This window comes from Jaculus jaculus, chromosome 17 (genome assembly GCF_020740685.1).
Source record: "Jaculus jaculus isolate mJacJac1 chromosome 17, mJacJac1.mat.Y.cur, whole genome shotgun sequence".
NCBI classification, from domain to species: Eukaryota; Metazoa; Chordata; class Mammalia; order Rodentia; family Dipodidae; genus Jaculus; species Jaculus jaculus.
In genome coordinates this window covers 30,134,904-30,162,196 of record NC_059118.1, presented here as the reverse complement: position 1 = coordinate 30,162,196, position 27,293 = coordinate 30,134,904, and the positions used below count along the sequence as shown (strand labels likewise).

Sequence of the window (27,293 nt, the reverse complement as noted above, 5' to 3'; positions counted from 1 at the left end):
TAAACCCAGTTCACCTCACCCGGGAATATGAGACCAAGAGGCATTTCAGACAAAGCATTCCATTTACAACATATGCTTTTACTAAAGGACCAAAGAAGGCAAGTGATTCCAGAAAGAAGACCTTTGATACAAGAGGAAATTGAAAATATATGCAATTTGCGACAGGTCTTTTCATGTAGCCTAGATTGGCCTTGAACTTGCAATTCTCCTGACTCAGCCTCCCGAGTTATGGGCTCATAAGTATCATCACTATACCTAACTTAGAAGAGGGAATTGAGAACAAAGAAATGGGCAGATAATGATGACCATAACGGCTCATATTGAAATAAAAATTAATTTGGGATTAAATTAATGGCCAATGAAAACAAGAAAGAGGGCTGGAGAGATGGCTTAGCAGTTAAGCGCTTGCCTGTGAAGCCTAAGGACCCCAGTTCGAGGCTCGGTTCCCCAGGTCCCACATTAGCCAGATGCACAAGGGGGCGCATGCATCTGGAGTTCGTTTGCAGAGGCTGGAAGCCCTGGCGCGCCCATTCTCTCTCTCTCCCTCTATCTGTCTTTCTCTCTGTGTCTGTCGCTCTCAAATAAATAAATAATTAATTTAAAAAAAAAACAAGAAAGACTTTGGAGGGGAGAGAACACACCTTCATGCATGAAAAACACATGCTAAGGGATAGAGATATGGCTAAGTGGTTAAAGGTGCTTACTTGTAAAGCATCACAGACTGGGTTCAATTTTCCCTAGTACTTACGCACAGCACAAAGTGGCACATGTGTCTGGAATTTGTTTGCAGGGGATGAAGCCCTGATATGCCCATATTTTTCTCTCTCTCTCTCTAATAAATAATTATCTTTAAAAGCACATATTAGGGTTGGAGGGATGGCTCAGCAGTTAAGGCGTTTGCCTACACAGCCAAAGGACCCAGGTTCGATTCCCCAGGACCCACATTAACCAGATGTGCAAGGGGGTGCATGCATCTGGAGTACATTTACAGTGGCTGGAGGCCCTGGTGCACCCATTCTCTCTCTCTCTCTCTCTCTTTCTCTGTCAAACAAGTAAATAAATAAATATATAAAGTCACATGTTAAAACATTAGGAATAAAAGTATGAACTGTCTAAATAAAGGAAGAAAATAGAATTTTAGAAGTCTTACTCCAATTGAGCAAGGCAGATAGATAGTCTCTGACCTGGAAGGTTTGTGAGGCTGGTGAAAGAGATGTAACTGAGGACAGAATTCCACTGGTGACACAGCACAAGAAGGTGAAGTTTCCATGGGAACCGTGGGAGGTGGGTTGTCATAGTCACTTCAGCCGCTGCAGAGGCTGCCTTGCCGCTAGCAGTCTACATGCCCCTTGACAGAGAAATGGCTGAGAGGGTGAATGTCTCTCTACCATATAAAGGAGGAGACAGCAAATCTGCCACGTTCTCTCTCCCTCCCCCCTTTCTCCCTCCCAGGCCCTACACAGGGTACCAACCCCTCAAAAGTGAACACTCTACACACACACACTGGACTGGACTGAGCGATTTAAAGGCACATCAGAAAAGAAACAGACCTATAATAAGTTGTGAGCCAGAAGATACTTTTACTAAAAAGAAAGGAAGCTAAGGGAAGAAACCTAACAGCTGACCCTGGGGAGGTGTGTCATCCACATACAAAGGGGTGGTATCAGTGAGATAGCCCATGGCCTAGTCCTGGGCGCTTGGGACAGTGTCTGCATAGCAGGGAGCCTGGGGATTCGGAACCAGACCAGGCTTGGCATGCAGCAAGGAAGAGAAGGAGGATGAAGAAGCCCCCGGCAAGGAGCCCTTGCCTCTTACCTACCGTATCAGCTTGCCATTTCCTGTTTGACCAAACTTGTCAAGCATGTTTTTGAAAGTTCCTATCTTTGGGAAGAGTTATGGGGACAAGAGCCTGGATCTCGCAGGGGGCCACAGTGACCACACAGCCCACATCTTTACCTCTGCCCTGAACTCCCTGAAGAGGGAAATGCCTGCAGTGTTTGCCCCATGAGGCAAAACCTAGAGCTCTTTCCCACTAATCAGGTAGATTTGTAGTAGACAGCTTCATAATGCTGGGATGAATATCCAACCCAGACAGAGTTCATGGGAGGAGAGGGGTTTACTTCAAGCTTAGAGATCCACGGTAAGTTCTTTTAATGGCAGAAGAAGCTGACTCCCATTCATAAAGCCAAGCAGAGAGAGAAACCACTAGAAGCCAACAACATCAAAAGCAGCAAGCACAAACCTTCAGTAAGTGGGACCCCCAGACCTCAAACTGCTCTCTTACACCTTTAGGCTGGAATTTAGATCTTCCCCCAAAGAAAACTTAGTGCTGAACACCAGTGACACCTCCTCCAGCCAGGTAGCTGGAGATACAAGTTACAAGTTTAATTTTTCAATAAATTCTTAAATATTTTATTATTTATTTATTTATTTATTTGAGAGAGAGAGAGAGGCAGACAAACACAGAGAGAGAATAGGCACACCTAGACCTCCAGACACTGCAAATGAACTCCAGACATATGCGCCACCTTGTGGGTCCTGGGGAACTGAACTGAGGTCCTTTGGCTTTATAGGCAAGTGCTAAGCCATCTCTCCAGCCCACAAGTTTCATTTTAATACCTGAGTCAATGGGGGGCATACATTCAAGCTACTACACCATCCCATACCCTTACAGTTGCTGTGATATAGGTGTGTCCATTTTCATCAGCTATGTGCTCCTAGAGGGCAGGGACTGTGTCTCTGGCAGCCAACAGCATGATATAAAGACTTAAATTAACTTTAGGAAGACAGGATTCAATTACAGTGTAAGGAAAATGCTTTCCAGTGGTCACCTCTTCTCTCCCAATAAGCCTGGGGCCACAGCAGTGGCCCGGGGAAGACCACCAGCATAATGCAATCCATGATATCTTTAAGCAAAGGAAATTGAAACCAATTACGTTGGTTGGCAACTTTTTTCTCTCTCTCTTAACAGCCCTCTGAACACAGGCAGGCAAAGCAATCCAGTTCAGAACCTGGGGAGCTGGAATGCATTTAGGGTCTCTGAGGTTGTCCAACCAGAACCTGCATATCCAGAGACCCTATCTCATCGCCAGGCTCTGACAAGCCAATTGAGCCCCTACAGGAAGAGTAACGGGCTGGTGATTGCAGACTATCCAGTGTCAGCTCATTGTTGGAGAAGGAAGCTGTCAGAATAGACCTCCCTGGAGTGTCTGGGGCTTCTGGATCTTATTTTCCCTCAGTAGGTGGGAGAATGGCTGGGCCAGTGACAGGGAATCCTCTCCTTCCCTCATAAACTGGACATTCAAAATCAGATGTCATCAGTTCGAGATCTCCTAGAGGCCTTGGACAAAGGAATGCAGGCTATTTTCTCCTGGAGTTCCCTTACAACAATTTTTTTACAAACATTATTCTAGACTTTATTTTATGATAGTTTGAACTTTAACATAAGATTCATTTCAACAAAAATTTTAAAATGCATAATACATTATAGTTGGATATGTGTGTGTGTTCTACAGTAGATTTTTAGAATTTATTCAGCTTGCTTAACCGAAACTTTATGTTCATTGATGAATAATTCCCAATTCCCTTCCCCTTACCTTCTAGGAAAACACTATGGTACTTTATATGGCTTTAATCTTTATGTTTTTGATTGCTCTAAGTATTCCATATGATATGGCTTGAAAGTATTCCCCAAATTTCATGCACTGAAAGTTTAATCCCCAGTGAGGCAAGTACCTTTAGGGGCAAATTACTAATTTTAATGTGCCTTCCAAACAGTCTTTCCTTTTTTTATATTATTTTATTTATTTATGAGAGAGAGAGAGAGAGAGAGAGAGAGAGAGAGGGAGAGAGGAAGAGAAAGGACACATCAGGGCCTCTAGCCACTGCAAACAAACTCCAGATGCGTGCACCACCTTGCGCATATGGTTTATGTGGGTACTGGAGAATCAAACCTGGGTCTTAATAGGCTTTGCAGACAAGCACCTTAACCACTAAGCAATCTCTCTAGACCTCTTTCCTTTGTTTTTCCAGCTAAAATTTCATGTAGAAAGCTGTGCATGCTCAGAAGTGTTCCTGGTTATTTTACCCTTTCAAATATGTGCTCCATGACACTTAGCTATGCATGCCCAAAAATCTACCCACCATCTTTCCTTCTTGAACTATGACCTAAACTGAACATGCTCATGAACATATTCCTTAACTGAGCATGCTCAGGAATATGCGCACCCCAAAGTGCTTTCCTATATGGATACATATATGTTCCCTGAACAAAATCCCCATGTTTTTTTTGTTGTTGTAGTGGTGGTGGTTGAAAGATCACATTGCACTGGAAATAACTCTCATGTGTTCCTTACCTGCTGCAGGCAATAAATATATCTCTCCTCTTTTATTCCTTGACTGTGCCTGTTTTGATTTTGTGCTCATCAAAAGGTGAGGCCATTGTGCTTGATTACAATATATGAATAGCATTGTTAGGTGAGGTCTTGAATAGAAAGTGAGGATTAGATGAGGCGATAAGTTGGGACCCCTTGATGAAATTAGTATAAGAAGAGGAAGAGAGGTCCAAGCAACAAACTTTCTCTGTCATGCCATGTGAGGGCTTCTGTAATGTTATGATGCAAAAAGAAGGGCCTCAATTGTGGTAGTTTGAATTTATGTGCTCCATACCCTTAGGTGTTCCATTAAAGCTTGTAAGTAGGTCTCCATACACCTGGCTGGAGGAAGCAGATCCTGGGGCCCAGGTCAAAGGTGTGTTTGGGGGCAGATCTGAATTCCAGCCCAAAGGTATGCAGTGAGGTTCTAGCTCTGGCAGGGTCCTTGCTGCTTGCTGCCAGTTTGTACTTGATGCTTTTTGGTGTTGCTAGCTGGTGGTGGTTTCTTTTCCTGCTTGGATTCATGAATAGGAACCAGCTTCTTCCACCATTGATGGAACTTCCTGGATCTGTAGCCTGAAATAAATCCATTTCTCCATGAAATTGTACTTGGTTTGGCTGTTAATTCCAATAATGAGAAATTTTCTACTCCAGAAATTTGGTACCAGAAGAGTGGGGTCTTACTAATATGAATCTGACCATGTGGATGTTGGTCTTTTGGAACTTGTGTGCTGGAGGAGGAATATGTATGAACTTGGTACTTGTGACTGAAGAAAACTTCACAGTGCAGTAAGCCAAATTTTATAGGCTATTCTGGTGAGAGTTTGAAAATGCTAAATACAGAGAGGATTGTATTTGGAAGCTTTGCTTATGAACTTTCAAAGGGGAAGGAGATACTACAGAGAACTTTGTTGTAACTGAGCTACTGGAATAAGGGTGGGCTATGTTCTGCTGCCCACACCCAGAGAGTGTGATCAAGGTTGAATTTGGAAGTAATGGACTGGTGTGCTTAGCAGAAGATATAGAACTGAAAGATAAAAGATTTAAAGTTGGAGCTGGGCGTGGTGGCGTACACCTTTAATCCCAGGGAGGCAGAGGTAGGAGGATCGCAGTGAGTTCAAGGCTACCCTGAGACTACAGAGTTAATTCCAGGTCAGCCTGGACCAGAGTGAGACCCTACCTTGAAAAACCAAAAAAAAAAAAAAAAAAAAAAAAAAAAGATTTAAAGTTGGAAAAATTTAAATTACTGGCACAGTGACAGATTTCCAGTTGCTGAAGCTGCTATTGTCAGGTATATTACTACCATTAACTGCTTTACATTGAAATAATAGAAAGATGCCTGAAGTGTTGTCTACCCAGGGAAGACAGAATGGTATAAATGCAAACTCATTTGACAGATGACTTGAAGAAGGTAATCTGTTGTTCATGGTTAAGATTTATTTCCTCCCTGCATTAACATATGGCTGTGTCATTGCACAGGTTTTGGAGGCATGAAAAATGCATGGAAGTGGACCGTTAAGTTCACACAGTTCCAGGAGCTATTGCTGAGATGCAGTATATGAAGTAGGGCAGGATGTTCTTGATAGGCTGATGAAGACATTGTAAGATGGACTGTGGTTTGCAGTGGAGACCCAAAGATGTTTTAGATATACCAGGACTGAGCAAAGGCTACTATGAAGCACTGTTGGCTTGGGATGGAAGTTTTCCCTGGCTAATCAGCCCAGATGGAAGGATAGAAATTGGAAATCCAGAGATGTTATCACTGGTTATGGACTTGATATCAGATGTTTAATGTTTACCTCATGTTCATTGATTTTTGCATTGGTCTTGTCTCCCCTTAATATACCTTAGAGCAATGGAAATTTTTATTCTGTGTCATCATATGTTGGAAGTATTAACTTGTTTTGATTTTGCAAGACTTACAGTTAAGAAATAGTCTTGAATCTCAGATAAGACTTCAGACTTTGAAAGTCTTAAAGTTGGTTAAAAATATGGAACTTTTGAAGTTACACTAAATACACTTTGCAATGTGAGATTGTCATGAGTCTACTGGGGAGAGGCGTGGAATGTAGTACTTTGAATGAATGTCTCCCATGGACTCAGGTGGTTTACTAAAGTTTGTAACTTTGGTCTCTGGCACTTGGCTAGAGCAGGTATCACAGGAGGCAGATCTGGGGGTCCAGTTCAAGGGTATGTTTGGGAGCTAATCTGAACTTGTTTTGATTCTACAAGACTCACAGCTAAGAGACAATCTTAAATCTCAGATGAGACTTGGGACTTTAGAACTATATTAAGATGGAAAAGACTATGGGAAACTTTGAAATTGGAATGAATACAATTTACAATGTGAGATGGTTATGAATCAGTTGAGGGCCAGGGAAGGAATGTGGTGGTCTGAATGGACATTGCCCAAATTGATTCAGAAGTTTATTTAAAGCTTGTAATTTTGATCTCCAGCCTTATGGCTGGAGGAGGTATCACTGTGGATGGGCTCTAGGGTCTAGCCCTAAGGTGTATTTGAGGAATTCCAGCCTGAGATATGCAAAGTGCCATAGTTCAGCCTGGAGTTCCTGAAGTGTGCTTGCTTGCTTTTTGGCAGTGGCTTATCTCTTTGCTCGGTCCTATGAAAGGCGATCAACTTTTGACATTATGGAACTTCACCTGGATCAATAAGCTTCAAACAAATCCCTTCTTCCTCCTGTAAACTCTGTCTGGTCTGAAGGTTCATCCCAGAAGCACAAGGCTGTCTGTTTCACCAGGGTAACACTGCCAGTGTCAGAAGAAGCTGGCTTGCTCCAGCATCCTAGCAGAGAGAAAGAGAAAGGCCAACACCAGGAAACATGAGCTGACAGAGCTTAAACTGTTCTGAATATAGTTAGTAGGGCTGGACTCAGATCCACCTCCAGAGACACACCCCCTGTAGCAGAGATCTGCATGCTAGGCACATAGGCAGGAAGTTTAATAAAACATGATTGAATCTATGGGGTCATACATTCAAACTATCACATTCGAACTGTCATACCATGTAACCCTCCTCTCTTACAGATAAAATATTGATGTGATAATAGTGGGAGTCTATATTAGTGGTTTTTTTTCATTTTCCTTTTTTTGTTTGTTTGTTTGTTTGTTTATTTATTTATTTATTTATTTATTTGAGAGCGACAGACACAGAGAGAAAGACAGATAGAGGGAGAGAGAGAGAATGGGTGCGTCAGGGCTTCCAGCCTCTGCAAACGAACTCCAGACGCGTGCGCCCCCTTGTGCATCTGGCTAACGTGGGACCTGGGGAACCAAGCCTCGAACCAGGGTCCTTAGGCTTCACAGGCAAGCGCTTAACCACTAAGCCATCTCTCCAGCCCGTTTTTTTTTTTTTCATTTTCATTACAGCATGGAATACATGCCAAAGATAACTTAAGAGAGAAATGATTTATTTTCAATCATGGTTTCAGAGAATTCAGTCTATAGTGACAAGGGAGGCATGGTGTTAGGACCAACTTCTGTCAGTGGTGGTGGGAGCAGGAAGCTGTTACTCAGTCACATTTCAATTGGGCATGAAGCACAGAGATGTGGGGTTGGTGATGGGGTCATGCTATCATCTTCAAGGTCCACACTGCAACAACTCATTTCCTCCAGCAAGGTCCCGTGTCCTCAAATTCAACAATTTTCTAATATATCAGCTGAGGCGCTGAAGACCCAGGGTTAAAACATGAGGCTGGCCAGGCATGTTGGCACACACCTTTAATCCCAGCACTCAGGAGACTGAGGAAGGAGGATTGCTGTTTGTTCTAGGCCAGTCTGAGACTACATAGTGAATTCCAGGACAGCCTGAGCTACCTCAAAAAAAAAAAAAAAAAACAGAAAATAAAGGCATGAGACTATAGAACATTTGCCATTCAAAACATAACACTCTACCCCAAACCTCCATGGGTTTATGGTCATCTGATAATGTAAAATGCACTGAATCCAGTTTGAGAAGTTCTTGGTGTTTTACAGTTGCAACACTGTTCAAGAGTCTAATGTCCAAAGTCTTCCAAGACTCAAGTCAAGCACATGAAACCCATAAATAAGTCATCTATTCCTCGCACATGCAGTGTAAAGGGTAAGCACTATCATCCAGAAAATGAAAGTCTAGGACTCCCAGCTAAGATGGTGGCATAGGAGCCACACCAAACCAGCCTAGGGAGGGGTTTAGGCAAAACCCCAGCAAAATACACTCTTCTTCTGAAAAGTGAAGGAGTATAGGTTATTCTTAGACACAGCGGAGACACTGGAGAGACCAAGATCCACCAGAAAGGAGGAAAGTGGCCAGAGCCCCCTGTGGCCCTTGAGACATGAGATCCATGCTCCACGTCTGCCAGGCACACCGCCCTGCCCGGCACACCACCCTGCCAGGCACACCAGGCTGCAGCAGCAGCAGAGACTAAGCAACCGATTTTTCAACTCCATCAGCCTTCTTGCAAAGTTAAGAAACCTGAAGGAAAGACAGCTGAGATCAACTAAAGAGCTACTGAAAGCGCAAGCAACCCCAGAAGTGTGAGCTCTCCCATCCCCCACCATCAGAACCTCGAACCTCCGGCATTCAGCCCCCAGTGGCAGAGCAGCCAGCACAGCTGACCAGAACTCCAGCTACACAGCACAACACCACCAAGGGATCGAGGCGGACACTCAGCATTGGTGAGATTGGAATCCACCCCAAAAGGCAGCAAGGCTGACTGACAAAAAAAAACAACAAAAAAAAAACAGGTATACAAACCTGCACTGCAAGAGCTAATTTCTCTTTCCTTCCCAGGGCAGGTTATGGGATACATATTCTTGGTTTGGCTTTACCATTTTCAAATAACTTGTATTTGGGGATTAAATATTATTACCTTTGATGCTTTTATATATATAGGGCCTTTGATTTTTGCTTCTGTCATTATTGAGGGCAGAGCCTGATCTAGATCCAGGTTGACCTGGAACCCAATTCAGAACAGAAATCTCTATGTCCCAGCTGACAAGATTAAGGGTATAAAAACAACACATACCCTTAGGGATTTTGGCTTTATATGACTATCTGTTTGTTGTAATCCCCACAATTGCATATTTTGTGCTGGTTTTTATTGATTGTGTATGTTACTCAGTTGAAGTTTAGAATTTGCCAGTAAATTATTCCACTCAGTCCTCTAGAATACTTGCTTAGCAAGCAAACTCAACACTTAGGATTAATTCTGTGGCTTGGTTGGGGGACAAGAGCTACACCTGACATCTTGAACTCATATCCTGAAGGTATATAGAGATGGATTGCCATATCTGGGAACACTGCAGATTAAGTAGAAAACCCAAGCATCAAATCAATTCAGGATGCAAAAGTTGCTACAATATAATACAAGAAACTCAAAGAATCAAGACAATATGGTTCCACCAAAAACTATAAATCCTTCAGAAATGATCAACAATGAGCCTGTTTTAGATGAAATGCCTGACAAAGATTTCAAGAAAATGATGGTATCAGTGCTCAAAGAAATCATAGAAGAATTGAAGAGAATCAAAGAAGAAAACAAAGGAATTAAAGAAGAAAACAAACTTCTGAAAGTGAAAGGAACACAGGAAGCTTAATGAAATAAAGAGGTCATTACAAGACATGAGTAAAGAAATAGAAATACTGAAGAAAAACCAGGCTAAAACCCTACCTCTGAAGAATACAGTCAATGAAATAAAAAACTCTGGAAAGTCTCACCAGTAGAATGGATGTAAGAGAGAACAGAATATCTAAACTAGAAGACCAGGTGGCAGGTCTAATACAGTCCAAAAAAGAGAAAGACAAGCTAATAGCAAGATATGAATGGGAATTTCAAGATATCTGGGACATTATGAAAAGATCAAACATAAGAATTCAGGGTATAACAGAAGGAGTAGAATTTCAGTCCAGAGGCTTAGTAGATTTTTTCAACAAAATCATAGAAGAAAAATTTCCCCAAATTGGGAAAGAAATGCCAATGCAGATACAAGAAGCTTTTAGAACATCAAACAGACAAACTTGGAAATAACCTCTCCTTGCCATGTTATAATTAAACTACTAAACATACAAACCAAAGAAAATATATTGAAAGTAGTTAGAGAGAAAAAGAAAGTCACCTACAAAGGCAAGCTCATTAGAATAACTGTAGAGTGGGCTGGAGAGATGGCTTAGCGGTTAAGTGCTTGCCTGTGAAGCCTAAGGACCCCGGTTCAAGGCTTGGTTCCCCAGGTCCCACGTTAGCCAGATGCACAAGGGGGCGCACGCGTCTGGAGTTCGTTTGCAGAGGCTGGAAGCCCTGGCGTGCCCATTCTCTCTCTCTCCCTCTATCTGTCTTTCCCTCTGTGTCTGTCGCTCTCAAATAAATAAATAAATTAAAAAAAAGAATAACTGTACAGTGATTACTCAACACAAACTTTAAAAGCCAAATAGGCTTGAAATGATATATTCCAAGTTCTGAAAGATAACAACTGTCAACTAAGATTACTTTATCCTACAAAGCTACTTATCCAAATTGATGGAGAAATAAGGACATTACACACACACACACACACACACACACACACACACACACACACAAAAGAAAACAGGATAAAGGAATTTATGACAACTAAAGCAGCTCTACAGAAAATAATTGAAGGAATTTTTAATGCTGAAAAGAAAGCAAGACACACACAGGAGGAAATAGGAAAAAATAAATCACACTCAAATAACAGTTAAAACAAATAAGTAAAGGGAAAACATGAAACACTACAAAATAAGAATGGTGAGAATAAATGTATACCTTTTAATAATAACTCAATATCAATGGCCTCAATGCACCATCCACAAGACACAGGCTTGCAGACTGGATTAAAAGACAGGATCCTGCCATTTGTTGCCTCCAGGAAACTCATCTCTCATTAAAAGATAGACACCACCTTAGGGTGAAAAGATGGAAAATGGTATTTCAAGCAAATGGACCTAGGAAACAAGCAGGGGTTGCTATCCTAATATCTGTCAGGATAGACTTCAAACCAACATTAGTGAGGAAAGATAAAGAAGGTCAATTTATACTGATTAAAGGAACACTCTAGCAGAAGGACATTACAATCCTAAGTATATATGGACCTAACATAGGGGCTCCCAGTTTCATCAAACAAACACTATTAGGCTTAAGGTCACAGATAACATCAAACACAATTGTAGTAGAAGACTTCAATACCCCACTCTCATCAATTGACTGGTCATCCTAGCAAAAAATAAACAGAGAGACATCTGAATTAGTTGATGTCATGGAATAAATGGACCTAACAGATATCTACTGAGCATTCCACCCAAATGCTATAGACTATACATTTTTCTCAGGGTAAGCACTACCATTCCAAATGGGAGGGAAGGTGCACAGTAAAGACAGACCATAGCAAAGCAAGACTGAAACCCAGCAGGGAAAACATCAAACCCTGAAAGTCATGTCCAATATCTAGAGGACCTTATGGTGGCCTCATGGGGTACCAATAGGCAAGGAGAGCCCCTCCTCTCCAGTTCTGCTACTTGTAGTATATATGACCCTTCTCTTGGCCTGGCTTCATTTGATGCCTATAGCATTCCTCATGGTATATTCCAAGTACCCAGCAGCTCCAACATTTAAAGGACCCTGTTTCAGCTTGGATTTCATTCTTTAGCATCACACACAACCCACTCAAGGGCTTAAGACAGGGAACTGACCTTGCAACATGTTGCCTGACTTCAAAGGCTCTTGGAACCATTTGGACACCTCCATTAGCCTTCACCTCCTGATCATACAAGGCTATGAATGCACCTAAAACTACTCCTTCTCTTAATTAACTATGCCTACCACCTTCAACCCATGCTGCTCTCACTATCCGCTGAAGAATCTGTTTTCTCTTTTACAGAAGGCAGTGAAAACTAGGGGGAACCAAAATTCATCAACATAACAAGAAAAGATAGCTGAATCCCCAAAATGAGATAAGCCACCTCTTGCACATCAGCCAGGGTCCAGGTGAAACCACAGAGGAAAGTGTGAGTTAAGCGGAGTGCTGTTCTCATGGGGAGCCTGACCACCTGCACAGGGGGATGATGACAGACAATGAGGATACCCAAAATGTATTAAAGCAGAAATCCAGAACTTGCTGAGAGCTTAACACTAAAGTAGACTTACAACACACCCACCAAGGCTCAAGGAATATTGTGGAATAGGGTATGGAAAGATTCTAAGAAAGAGCCACAGGGTGTGAAAAAGTATCCAGAGGCATTGTCCCCCACCCAAATGCCTGGCTTCTGCTCTTATAAGTCATAACCCCATGGTGAATAACCCCACTGAAGAGGGCTCTTCATGGAATAGGGATGAGGAAGAGGGGAGTGGAACCAACATATGACTTGTCCATAAGACAAAGTTTATAATTAATAATAAAAAAGTGTATGGCTGGGCTGGAGAGATGGTTAAGCGCTTGCCTGTGAAGCCTGTGAACCCTGGTTTGAGGCTTGATTCCCCAAGACCCACGTTAGCCAGATGCACAAGGGGGCGCATGCATCTGGAGTTCGTTTGCAGTGGCTGGAGGCCCTGGCGTGCCCATTCTCTCCCTCTCTCTCTCTCTCTCTCTCTCTCTCTCTCTCTCTCTCTCTCACTCACTCTCTCTCTCTCTCTGCCTCTCTCTGTCTATTGTTCTCAAATAAATAAATAAATAAAATAAACAAAAACAAAAAAGTGTATGGCTTAGCGCTGGAAATTGGTCAACCCCAACAGTGAGCTGTTGGTCAGGGAGGACAATGAGGCACCCAAAACAATAATATTCATTGCCAAAGTACTTACTTACCTACTAAAACAAAATGGAAAGACCCTATTGCTAAAGACATCATGGGCTGCAGTCACAGAACACTGAGAAGTCAAGCTGGATCTGAGCTGGAAGCCCTCACAACCAGATAGCTACCTTAATTCTGGAAAGTGCTAACTGAGCTTCTTGTGGGAGGAAAGACATCTGTAGACTGAACAAGCAGTGGATCCTGCAAGCTACAAAATAGTGCAATAGTGGCACATAAGTTATGGGGGTTATCAACTGCTCTCTGATTGGACAAGAGGCCCATTCAGTGGGAGGGAATTCATACCGGGTACTGAGAGTCCAGTCCGAAGTCTATGACTTGAAGACTCTAGAGGGAGGTTTCCACTGTTATTTGGCTAAATGGAGACATTGTGCCCATAAAAAATGCATGTGTTTATACTCTTTGATTAATGCTATTCTCACCTTTGGGTTAGAGAGCTTTTTTTTTTTTTTTTTTTTTTTAACAGATGGTGGCAAATACTGGAGAGACTCAAGACTCATAAAAGTAACAAGAAGAGAAAACCTAGGGCTTAGCACTGGAGAAGTCATCTCTATCACACCTGCCGGGGTTCAGGAAACACTGCAGAGGTAGTTTTGGAAAGAATGAATGCTGCTCTCACTGTGAGCCTGAGAACCGACTGTATCTATGGAGATGGTGGTCAACACAAAAGAAGATTCCTACTATGTCCTGCAAGGCTCAGGACATTGTAGAAGAGGGTGTGGAAAGAATGTAAGAGCCATAGGATACAGAGCATACTTTGGGGATTTATCCTCCCAGCATGAACTGACTGGTGCATCCATGACTTCACAGTGGTCAATGACATATCCCACAAGACCAGTATGGGGGAAGAGGGGGACAATAGGAATGAAATGGCAAAACAGAGGAAAGACTACTTCCAAACAGGAGGGTCCCCATGGAATGGTGGGGGGAGAGGGATTTAAAAAAAGGATAAAGCAATGGGAACATGATAAAATTACTCTATGTTTATAAATTAAAGTTATCAATATAAAAATAACAAAAAGTGTGGGGCCATCTTGAAAAGATCTCTCACACACACACACACACACACACACACACACACACACACGCTGCTTTAGGAAATAGAAGTCTCTACTTTCCACTGGAATACACAGCACTATCGCTAAGCTGTCCCTGACAATGTCTACCTCTGGCTCACAGAGGCTACAGCAAAACTGAAGCAAACTCACTGAAAAACGTATGCAGTGGGATTCAGGTTAACAACATGGAATGGGGTAGAGCGCACTTTGTCTTCAAGACTGGTGGAGACCTAATACACGCTTGTATGTGTGTACCAGGACTAAGCCCTATGAAATCACCGTCGTGGGAAGTGAAAAGTTCAAGGCTGTCTGTGCTGCCTCCATCCAGAAATGCATTGCCCCTCTCTGTGAGCTTCACAGGGGTTCTTGGGACCAAGACAAACAGCAGCAATTGGTTTCTGATCAGCACTGGGGGTACCTCAAGTTATCTGTCTGGAGTTAGCTTCAGCCAAAGCACAGTTCTGTGCTTTCTTGTTTTAGTGTGCACTGAAACAAAGCTATTTCAGCAGCACCTGGCTCAAACCACTCCCAATGACCAGCTGGTGAGCAACACACAAAGGAAAGTCTTCATTGTTGCAGTTACCTTCTCATTGCTGGGACAAAACACATATCAAAAGAGCTGAAGCTGGGCTACTTAATAGGATGGTATTATATATATGTAAGAAAAACAACAGATTAATGGAGGTGGAAAGGCCTAAGTGAGGTCAGGGAAAAAGATTAAGTAAAGGAAAGGTGGAAGGAGAGCTAATCAAAATCTAAGAGAATATAAATAAACCATATGGAAACATACTTTTTAGGACAATGGAACACTCAGGAGCTGTTGGTTGTTGCTAGAAAAATTTCAGTGCCAGGGATGGGATACCTTTTAGCTTCACAAAATCCCATTGGTTGAGTGATTGCTTAATTTCCTGGGCTACTGGGGTTTTGTTCAGGAAGTCTCTTTCCAGTCTTATATCAAGGAGCACGCCTCCTATTTGTTTTTCTTCTAGTAGTTGAAGAGCTTCAGGTCTTATATTGAAGTCTTTAGTCCATTTTGACTTGATTTCTGTGTATGGAGAAATGAATGGGTCTAGGCTGAGGGGAGGGGGAAGAGTGGGTGGGACACAAAACTGAACTCGAATTGAACCGGTGCCATAGAATCCTACATCCTGGATTTTAGACTAAAAGGTTGAGCCCTCAACAGGACCTTAGGGGGAGCACCTGAATCAAAGGGCCATGGAGAGAGTGAGAAATGAAGCCTAACCTTAAATTTCTCCTGTTTCTCCTTTTTTTTCTGTTTTTTTTTTGTTGTTGTTGTTTTGTTTTGTTTTCTTTTTTCTTTGCCCTTGGTGCTTACCTATAATTCCCTGTACCTGGATTTGGTTAATATCCACAATGAGCTGCTGATCAGAGAGAACTTCAAGGTCTACCAAACCAAACCAAACAGACTTCTGTCAGAGTACTTGATTAGCCACCAGAGATTATAGTAAGACGTACTGCTGAAGACACCTTGTCTGCATGGACCATGGAGATTCCTGGTTGGAATCCAGAAGAAAGCCAGTCCCCAAATAGTCAGCCCATCTAGTGCTAGAAGGTGCTACATGATCTACTGTGGGAAGGTGGCCAACATGTATCTGAGCAACTCAAAGTCTAAGTGGCTCAGAATCAAACAACCTGATGTGATGCTCACACAAGTGCAATAGTGGCACACAGCCATGGTGGGTAACCAACTGCTCTTGGACTGGCTAACAGATCCACTCATTGGAAAGGAAACCACCTCTGAAACTGGAAAATAAGTGAGAATTATATCCAGATAATGATTTTGCTTTCCACTGTCAAGCTCCCACTAATCTTGGGCTATAAGAGGGTCTATACCCTTTAAATTCTCTCTAAATTAATAATGTTTACTTCATTTAACCAGTTCTGACTTCATTCTCCATTGGAGATTCTGCTTCTATTTTTCAGAAGGGAGCAGGACCTGAGGTGATAAATGCCCCAGTGCACTTCAATCTGGCCCCAGCTGCAACCACAGAGGAATTGAGCAAGAGAGCTGCTTTCTCAATAAACCTGATATCAGCATAAGGGTAGAGGAGATAGACACTGACGACACTCAATACCTACCAAACCAGAGATCCAGAGATTCCTAAAAGCCCATCACTGAAGTAGACTTAAAATGTACCCAACATGGCTCAGGGAATTTTGTAGAAGAGGGTTCAGAAAGATTGGCAGAGCCACAAGTTGGGACATTATGCACAGAGACATTGCCTCTCCCCCATAACTGACTGCTGCCCACCTAATGCATGACCCACAATCCCCATGGAGTTGACCTACATCCCCAACAAGGAGTGCCTCTTTGGAAAAGGGGCAGCAATTAGGGAAACAATGGTACCAACATGTGTTGTTTACATACTATGCATGTCCATATCTAACAAAAACTGATGTTTTTTAAAAGTCTAAAATTTAAAAAGTGATATATTGATTGGAAAAATTAATTTACTATTGGCTGCTATAAGCATTGTAAGTGATGTTTTGTTTATTTAGTATTAGTCTACAATATTAAACTTAGGAAATTCATGACCAAAAAAAAAAAAAAAAAAAAGATCTGAAGGAAGGAAATGGTCAATGTGGCTTACAGTTTTGAGGGAAGCTTTGTCTTGGCCCTGCAGGAAAGAGCAAGAAAGTGAATGAGCTACTGAACACCCAGCAAGGGAAGACTAGTAAACCTCAGGGACAAACCTCCTCCCACAAGATTCCACCTACCAAAGGCACTGGCCAGGGATTATGAGGCTTAGTTACAAACAAGTGAGTACTACCTCCATGCTTTTGCCCTCTAAGGGACACATAACCCAAGACATGGAAAGAAGTGTAGATTAACAAAAGTAGTGAATTCCCTCTCTTGCCTACATGACCAGTGTGGCGATATTTTTATTGATCTTATTTTCTCCTTTATGTATTTGGTGGTTCATTGGTTCTCTCTCTCTCTTTTCTTGATTTTTTTAAATTTTTTTTTGTTCATTTTTATTTATTTATTTGAGAGTCACAGAGAGAGAGAGAGAATGGGCGCACCAGGGCTTCCAGCCACTCAAACAAACTCCAGACGCGTGCACCCCTTTGTGCATCTGCCTAACGTGGGTCCTGGGGAATCGAGACTCAAACCAGGGTCCTTAGGCTTCACAGGCAAGTGCTTAACCACTAAGCCATCTCTCCAGCCCGATTGTTTTTTCACTTTTTATTTTTCTCTTGTGTTTTTGTTACTCTTTTCTCCTTCTAACAATAAAATTTTTAGTGTCTCTTTTTTCTGTTTTGTAATGTTTCCACTTTCTGCCTTTAACTTGACCTATCTCTTTTCATTTTTGAATATCCTAGTCTTCTTTTCTCTTTCCATTTCCTATTTTCTTAATTATCTTTCCTCTCTTTCTGCATCATCTTTTAAAATGTTCTGGTTTATGTTATTTCTGTCCCCAGCCTTTCTATTGTTGCTGTTGCTAGAGTTGTGGGTATCATATATGGTATGCAGCATTTGCTTTTATTTCTGTACTTGGTCTACTGCTATCTTTGTGGTGCTGGGGTCAAGTGAAACATTTTGAGGGACTTGTAAAGATGTTCTTTCATTAAACCACACTCCCAGGCCAGCTAAGAGTCACCACATTTCGATCTACACACAATGGACCCCTGATCAAACTTCAGAAAATAGCCTAACCAAAAGAACAGAGGAAGTAAAATCCCTAAGTCAGAGCTGGAGAGATGGCTTAATGGTTAAGACACTTGCCTATGGAGCCTAAGGAGTCATGTTCAACACACCAGATCCCATGTAAGCACAAGGTGACACAAGTGTGTAAGCTCATACATGTGCACAAATGGTGCACACATCTGTAATTCAATTGCAATGGCTGTGCACCCTGGCATGCCAATTCTCTCTCTCTCATAGCAAAACACACACACACACTCACACACACACACACACACACACACACACAAATGTCATTAGTAATTAAAAAAGAAAAGCCTGCCGGGTGTGGTGGTGCACTCCTTTAATCCCAGCACTCGGGAAGCAGAGGTAGGAGGATTGTGTGAGTTCGAGGCCACCCTGAGACTCCATAGTGAATTCCAGGTCAGCCTGGGCTAGAGAGAGACCCTACCTCGAAAAACAACAAAAGAAAAGTCCAAGCCCAAAACAAGGCTCCTCAGTAGGCACAGGGGAGGGTGGGGCTAAAGACCCCTCAGTGCCACCACAGTAACAGCATCAGAGGAGAGAAGCCACACCTATGGGGAAGACCAAACACAGGTTACTTCCATAACTCTTCCTGTCAAATACTATTGACAGGAGCAGTGCTTTTAAAAGGCGTACCTCATATAGTCCACTGTCTTCAACACATCTACTTGCTCTATGAGACTTATTCCAACTCTTGTGAGACCTATGTTGAAAGCAGAACCCCGGGCTCCAATACAGCATGTGCTGTATCAATATGCACCAATCCCTTCTCAAACACATGACAGGAAAAAAATACTACAAAATCTAAATAGAAATACCTTTAACACTTACCAACATCCCAATATCCCAAAACACACTGAGAGAAGGCTGTTCCTTAAAAGGCGTTCATAAAAGTGAAAGAGATATCCATCTCAAAAAATGGTTGAATCAGGGCTGGAGAGATGGCTCAGCAGTTAATGCTGGGGTTTGCTGACAAGAAAAACAGTGGCAGCTCCAGGTTGAAAGAGTGACTCTTATCTCAGGGAAGAGCATGGATGATTGATGGAATAGACTCCAGCGATATAGAAATGGATGAAATGCTGAATAAGGAACTCAAAAGAATTTTTAAATGGTTATTGAATTACAAGAATGTGCAGAAGACTCTTGAACAACTCATTTAAGACGACAAAGACCATGAACCAGAAGTTCAACAAAGCGATAAAGATATTTTAATCAAAGAGGAGTTATTGAATTAATAGTTCAGTAATTAAAATTTAAAAATTCAGTGGAAAACCTCACCAATAAGCTAGAACAAGTGTAAGAGAATGTCAGGGCCAGAAGGTAACGTTGATGAATTAGAGTATTCAGATGGTAATAAAAAAATAGCATATTATATACAGATTAGTGACATAAAAAAATTTGTTGAGCTGGAGAGATGGTTTAGCAGTTAAGGCGCTTTCCTGCAAAGCCTAAGGACTAAGCCAGATGCACAGTGATGCAAGTGCACAAGGCTGCACATGCGCACAAGGGGGTGCACACATCTGGAGTTTGATTAGAGTGGCTGGAGGCCCTGGCGCACCGATTCTCTCTCTCTCTCTCTTTCACACACACACACACACACACACACACACACACACACACACACACACACATATAGCCTCTCACTTTCACATACAAAAAGACAGTCGGTTGGGCTTGCCTCAAAAAATAAACCCATTTATAGAAATAGTTGCAGCCATTTTCTGAAACCTAAGAAGTTAGAAACTGGACATGGCTCAGAGAGTAGGATGTTTACCACACAAGCATGAAAGACTTGAGTTTGAATCCCTAGTTCCACATATAATTACAGGCATAGTGGCATGCCTGTAATCCCACTGATAGGGAGATAGAAAAAGGTGAATCCCTAGAGCTCACTGGCTAGCTCGTCTAGCCAAAATCAGTGAGTTCTAGATCCAGCAAAAGACTCTGTCTCAAAGATTAAGGCTGAGAGTGATAAAAACACCAATGACCTCCAATACACACACACACACACACACACACACACACACACACACACACACACACAGCCACATACATACAAATACACAAATATATACATACATATAAACATACCGAAATCACTAAGGGAATAGTCAAATAACTGGAAACTCTAATTATAGGTGGGGTCAGGTGAACCTCTGGACTCCTTTTTACTTTATGGTGTCGCTGGGTCTGTACTGGACAAGTGTCTAGTGTCCTTAGAGCTGTCTTCACAGCAGCCATCTTCTTTCATTGTCTAGCAGGATTTCTACTGGCCTTAGTTAGCACTGCACTCCGTAGGCTCCTGAGATTCCCACATCATAGCCCTTGGGGTGGCTATTTTAGCTGGGCACTTCCCCCAAGTGTGCTAGAACTGTGGAAAGCACCCACAGCCCTGATATCAGCATAGACAAAGGACCTGCCTTCATACTTACAAGGCCTGTTGACAGAGGGGTGTTGCTGTGTGTATCATGTACATCCCTTGAACTTCGGAATTCTTGGATTCTATAGCAATGGATAACAAATAGGCAGCTCTGGAATTTATCTACTGGCCTCAAGCTCAGAGCTATGAACCTCCAGTTGATGAGATCTACCCCCAGTCACTGGAGTTGAGGCTCTCTCTCCTTATTTACTTCTTTGCCTGCATCAGCTTTCTTCCACATGCACCCTTTGGCTTATCTATGTCTGGCTCTCCTACTGCCCACAAGTGCCTGTCTGGACCTTCCTCTACCTAAGGGCTGTGGCAGAGGCTCCTTTGCCTGTGGACTCCTATCATCATAGCCATTTTCCTTTTTTTTTTATTTTAATTTTTTTATTTGAGAGCAACAGGCGCAGAGAGGAAGAGACAGATAGAGAGAGAGAGAATGGACGCACCAGGGCCTCCAGCCACTGCTAATGAACCCCAGGCGCATGCACCCCCTTGCGCATCTGGCTAACGTGAGTCCTGGGGAATTGAGCCTTGAACCCAGGTCCTTAGGCTTCACAAGCAAGCACTTAACTGCTAATCCATCTCTCCAGCCCTGTTTTTTTTTTTTTTGTATGTGTATGTGTGTAGTCTATGCATGTCTGTCATATGTCTGTGTGGGTGCACATGAAAGCCCGAGGTCAATGTCAAGTGTCTTCTTCAATCACTCTTCCACCTTGGTTTTTTTTCCCTTCTTTCTTTTTTCAGGTAGAGTCTCACTCTAGCCCAAGGTGACCCGGAATTCACTATATAATCTTGGGCTGCATCCTTTTGGCTTATGTTGATCCTCCTCAGTTATTGGGATACACACCCATTTTTACAGCCTCTGCCCATGGAGGAAAGAAGCTGCTAGGTCTTCTAGGGCAAATTCTCCTCCCATCACCAGCCTCCCTCCCCTGAGATACTGAACTGTATGAAGAAAAGAGATTTCTCTCTTATTCCTCACAGCAGAGTCCTGGGACCTTCAGGTACCACCTCAGCATTCGGTTTGATTTTGTAAGTCCCACCCGCTTATTCTATCACATCTTCCAAACCCAGAGTACTAAAGAGGAGATGGGCCTCGTGTATGGGAGGTAGAGATGAGAGTAAGATGGCACGGGGAGTGTTCCTGGAATTTCTGGAGGCCCAGGAGGACCCGTCACATAGAGCAGACCTCCCAGGCCAATTCCAAAAACCTACACCTTCTCCCTTGGGATGATTCCATAAGTGATAGAACTCCAAATAACCTTATGGGCAGACTTGAGAATTGTCCACAAAAACTAGTATGCATCCTGATACCTTAAAAGCCTATAATCTAGGCCCAGATTGTCACAGGATAGACCAAACAGGGTCAGCAGAACTTGAAAGACAAATCTTCCTATTCTCATAAGAGCTGAGCATTTTGTTTTCTAGACCTTTCTAGCTAAAGGCCATGTTCAATCAGGTTCACATTGCTAGCAGGAATCAGCTGACCAAGAGCAGCTTGTGGGGAAAAAGGTTTATTTTGGTTTACAGATTCGAGGGGAAGCTCCATGATGGCAGGGAAAATGACGACATGAAAGAGGCTGGACGTCACCTCCTCACCAACATAAGGTGGACATCAGCAACAGGAGAGTGTGCCAAACACTGGCAAGGGGAAACTGGCTATAATACCCATAAGCCAGCCTCCAAAAATACACTGCCTCCAGGAGGTGTTAATTCCCAACTCTCCAACAGCTAGGAACCTAGTATCCAGAACACCTAAGTTTATGGGGAATCAAACTATCACAAGCCATCACCAGTCCTTCATGAGGAAGATATTGCTGTTTGGCATAAGCACAGTATTTAGTAATTCCCAACTTACCCCCACTTGTGGTCTCCATAAACTCTTTATTGAAAGAGCTCCTCCTTCCAAACACAATAAATAAACACAGTACCTAGCCCAGTTGGCTCCTACCTGGGTGATACAGAAAACAGGCAGGTGTCCAGACTACACCAAACCAGACCAACAGCTGGAGCTTGTTTGGAGCTAACTCTTGGATGCGTTCTGCATGTCTCCATGAAGGGCCTTGGGCTGGGAATCCTCTCTTATTATCACCATTCTTTCTCTCAGATCCAGACTCCCTACCCATACTAGCCAAGTTTCCTCAGCAGCTGAGCCTCACATCTCCACCTTGACCCTGGAAAGTGGTGCACCCTTCAAAAGCCCCTACATCTTCCCAGGCCTTCTCTGATAACCTCAAGGAGTAGGGGGACGACAATTCCATTCCCAGAGTCCTGGGAAAATGCTGTTTTCATCACACACCACTTTCTGATCTGTGGGCAACCTAGATTTCTGTTGCCTTTTCTTTTCCTAACCGTCTCCTTTAAATCAGTATTAAGATTTCCATTCTTGGTAGAAACTTTCTGGGAACATTATGGGCAGATTGACCAGCTAAATAATTCTTAGGCCCCTCAGCACACATCCTGGGATTTCTGGTGGACTAGAGACCTGCCAGCGCCAGGGTCCTTTGACTGGCAGCCCTGTCACAAAACCTCAAAAACAGTTCAACTATAAGCAGCAAGCAATTCTCTACAAAAACATGTTTTCTGGCATCAGACTTTAAGAGTAACTGTTTGGGCAAGGCTTTACCTAGATGTGGGGACTCTGAAACTGTGGATCAGAGGCTTCAGGAAGCCCTGCAGAGGCATGTGGTGTGGACATCACATTTGACACACACAGATTACGGGGGGAATCCAGCCAGCAAGACAGCCGCCTGCCTGCTCACCAAGGGCTCTCTCCTAAGTCCAGAGCGTTTGCAAAGCCAGGAGGCTTGGCTCGCCGTTACTCCCTTCCTTGCCGCCATGGGTTTATGGATATTAAAAATGTGCTGATGTGAATCACCATGCAAACACACTTTGCTGGAAGCGCTGCGTGCAGAAACACTGCTCCTTTTATCATCTCCTTCACCTCTACTGGAAACGTTCGCCCACAGATGACGTGGAGATTAGTGGGGCGTCAGACTGCTGTGTGTTTTTAGGCCTCCTGTCAGCTCCCATCAGCTACGGCCAGGGGCGCATAGGAGGCTGAGACACACCTCAGCGCCGAGGCCCTTTGGAAGGGGCGAGGGTGGGAGGGTGCCTTGGGAGTGAGAGAAGAAACAGCCCATTCCTTAGGCTCGCCATTTCCCAAGCTTCCAGGCCCTTGCTAGGGCTGAAGGGATTTGGCATCCAACACCTGCAGGGTACTCCACCAGGCTGGCAGGACTTGGAGCCAGCTCAAGTCCAAGCCGAGGGGTGGGCATTCTTTTCTACTCCCTGCCCTTGCCCTCCTCTCCCTGTAGGACTGAGAGATAAGGTACAGCCCAGGGCGAGAACAGAGATTCTCCTGGCCATTTGCTGATGATCTAGCCTAGCCAGACTAGAGCCCGGAGCCCCTTGCAGGCCCCAAAATTTCCTTAGTTAAAAATGGGAGTTCACCACCCACAAAGAGAGAAGAGGATGAAGCCTCAGAGCCCATTTGGTCAGAAAACATCCAGCACTCCCAGGAGCCATCTGGAAAACAAGTCATTCAACCTCTTCCTCGGGCAGCAGGGTCAATTCTCCTTCAACCTGGAAGGCAGGGCAGGTAGATGAGTCATATTAACCTCTGGCTTCCAGCAGGCCTGCATGCTTCAGCCTGAGCAGCCAGCACTCGGGACTAGCTTTAGGTCTTTTCTTTTCTTCTCTTTTCTTTTCTTTTCTTTTCTTTTCTTTTCTTTTCTTTTCTTTTCTTTTCTTTTCTTTTCTTTTCTTTTTTTCTTTTCTTTTCTTTTCTTTTCTTTTCTTTTCTTTTTTTTGTTGAATGGTAAATGCCCACCTGAAACTCGTGTGTTTGAATACTTAACGCCCAGTTGGTGTCACCATTCTTGAAGGTTGTAGAAGCTTTAGGAGATGGAACCTTGCTGGAGGAAGTGGGTCACTGGGGGTGGGCCTTGGGGTGTTACATCCCAGCCCCACTTGCTGTGCCTTCATGCTCTACTTCCTCCAAGTTGATGTGATGATAAAACACCAGCTTCCTGCTCCTGCCATGCCTCCTCCCTCCCCATGATAAAACCTTCTCCTCAAAATCATTAGGCAAAAAAAAAAAAAAAATAAAATAAACCATTTCATTCTTGAAGCTGCTTCTCCTAGGGTATTTTGTCACAGAAATGTACAAGTAAGTAATGCATTGAGATAGGGTCTCATGTAACCCAGGCTGGCCTCAAACTGTATATATCCAAAGATGAACTTAAACTCTTGATCCTCCTGTCTCCATCTCCTAAGTGTTGAGATTATAGGCCTTTGCCACTACACCTGGTTTATACAATGCTGAAAATTGAGCCCAGGGTCTCGTGTATGCTAGACGAGCACTCTACCAACTAAGTTACATGCAAGCCCCAAGTTTTAATACTGGGATGTCAAGCAGAAAATTCTCAGGTGAATCTTGGTGATCTCACTTCATTGGTAGGTCACCACCTCCTCCCCACTAAATGACTCTCAGCTCTCACCCTCTGTCATAGTCAGTTCACAAGGCTGGGATGAACTTTCCAAGCAGGCACAGTTTTGGGGAGGAAGGGATTCACTGAAGCTTACAGATACAGGGGAAATTCCATCATGGCAGAAGAAGCTGGCCCCCTTACACAAGTCCACATAGAGAGAAACACCACCAGCAGCCCCGTAAGCAAGCTCATTCTGGGATCCGCAGGCAGAGCTCCAGCACTCTGCATATCTTAGGCCAGAATTCCAGATCTGTCCCCAAACACACCTTAGAGGTAGACCCTTGGTCTGCCCATAGTAACACCTCCTCCAGCCAGGCAGCTGAAGATCTAAAGCTTTAATAAACTCTGAGCTGGGGGGGGGCATCAATTCAAAGTACCATGCCCTCCCAATGCTTTGAGAATTCTGATGAGTTCCTTCCTGCTTTGCCCACTTCTTCCAGGCTGTGGGGCAGAGCTTCCTTCTGGCCAACACTACCTGAGCATTCCGGGAGCTGCTGCCCATGATGGAAGAGAACCAGGGCTAGGAGAAAAAAAAATATCAGGATGGAAGACCTCAGTGGCTGAAGGTGAGAGGAAGACAGCCCTGGAAATGCTCCAGGCAGCTGGAACAGATAGACACTGCTTGACATTTGTATTGTACCAGGAGGACCATCGGCTAGGGAACTCTCTGCGGTACATGATCATGAAGAACCCAGAAGTGGCATTTTGTGGTTACACTAGGATCCATCCTTCAGAGAGCAAAATTAATTTGCACACGCAGACATGAGGTGCACCGTCAGCTATTCAGTCATTCAGAAAGGCCTAAACGAGCTCGTGAATGTCTGGCAGCAGGTCCTTGATAAGCGTGAGGCCAGCATAAAGGACTACAAAGATCAAAAGCCAAGCAGAAATGAACACACATTCTAGTCCCTTATGCAGGATACAAAGAAGGCCATCCTCATGAGCCTCCAGAAGCCAGAATTGCAATTTGAGATTACAGCATGCTTTCTTCTTCACAAAGACATGGCTCTAGCTGTTGACTTGTTACAGTTGCTGAAATCTCTGCAAGAACTTTTGTGTTTGTCTAATAAATTCTCTAATTTAAATTAGAAGAAGAAAAAAAAAAAAGAATTCTGACGATGCCTCCAAAGCCAAGGGTCACTAGGCACGAGGATGGGCTGACCTCTAGAGCCATGCAGCATTGAAGAGTCTCAGCCAGCTGCCAAACTGCCTGATGCAACCTGGTATTCCTCACTCTGCGCAAACATTGACTTACTCTTCTGCTTTTTAAAATGCTCGCAGCAGATTCACATCACATTTATTTCTACTCAGCAACACCAAAGCATCTTGGGTCAGGCCTAACCAGTCCCAGGGATTGTCCTGAAACTCAGGAGTAGTGTCCCACAGTCATACCACGTGGCTGTGCGCCCACTAAAAGCAGGGTGGTCCTGTAGCCATCAGCTATGGGTAGGGCCAGGGGGTCCAGCCACACTCAGGCTTCCTTAAATCTCTCTCCCCATAAAATTTCCCTGTCAACAAATAATGCCAAGCGGCCTGGGAGCTGTGGCATCAGATTGGTGCCTTTGATGACAACGCCTGCTCAAATTCACTCTCTGTATGCCTTTCTGGCCAGGCCACTGACAAGGTCCAGGTGGTAGGGTTCCAGGACTCTCTGTCACCTAAGGCTATAGGCATGGTCACTGGCCTGAGCTAAGGCCCAAAGAGCAGGATGTGGGCAAGGAAGGAGGGACGTCTGAGATGGCTCAAACACACCTGTCTGTTCCTAGGAGGGGGCTACCTGAGGCAGAGAAAGGTGCAGAGGAAAGGCATCAGGTGGTGGTTTGAATCAGGTGCTCCCCTGCACACTGGAGTGTTCTAAATGCTTGCTCCCCAGCTAGTGGCAATTAGGGATGTGGATCCTTGCTGTGGGTGGACCTTGAGGTTTACTAACCCCTAGCTTGCCACTGTTCGTTAGCTCACTCTCTCGCTGCTATTTCAGCCTCTGTGGCAGAGGTGATGTCCAGCCTCTGCTCATGCCATGCTTTCCCCTCAAGACCATAAGCCAAAATAAAAATCTTCCCTTCCATCAGCTGCTTTGGGACAAGTGTTTTGTCCCAGCAATGATAATGTAACTGTAGCACACTGTGTGGCCTTCCTCTGGAGATGGTAACTGGGGAAGCGATCAGGAAGAAGCCACGTGAAGCACACACCACAGGGGCCCTGTACCCTGGTGCTTTGCTGTCTTTCTACGGCTGTTATGTGTTGAAAACTTGGTCCCCAGATGTTCCCACGATTTTAGGAAGTGGTGCTTAGCTGGAGGGAGTAGATCACAGAATGTGTCCCTTTAATGGTTAGACCCAATCCCCAGCCCCATTCTCACTCTCTGCTTCCTATCCACCATGAGGCAAACCGCCTCCTCCACAACTCAGCCCCGTGATGTTCTCCATCAGTACCAGACT

At 43.7% G+C, this 27,293-nt stretch overlaps 1 pseudogene; it reads left to right on the top strand.

Annotated features, from left to right (window-relative positions):
- Nucleotides 1-25,761, top strand: part of LOC101617040 — a 50,428-nt pseudogene extending 24,667 nt beyond the window's left edge.
- The last annotated feature ends 1,532 nt before the right edge of the window (nucleotides 25,762-27,293 follow it).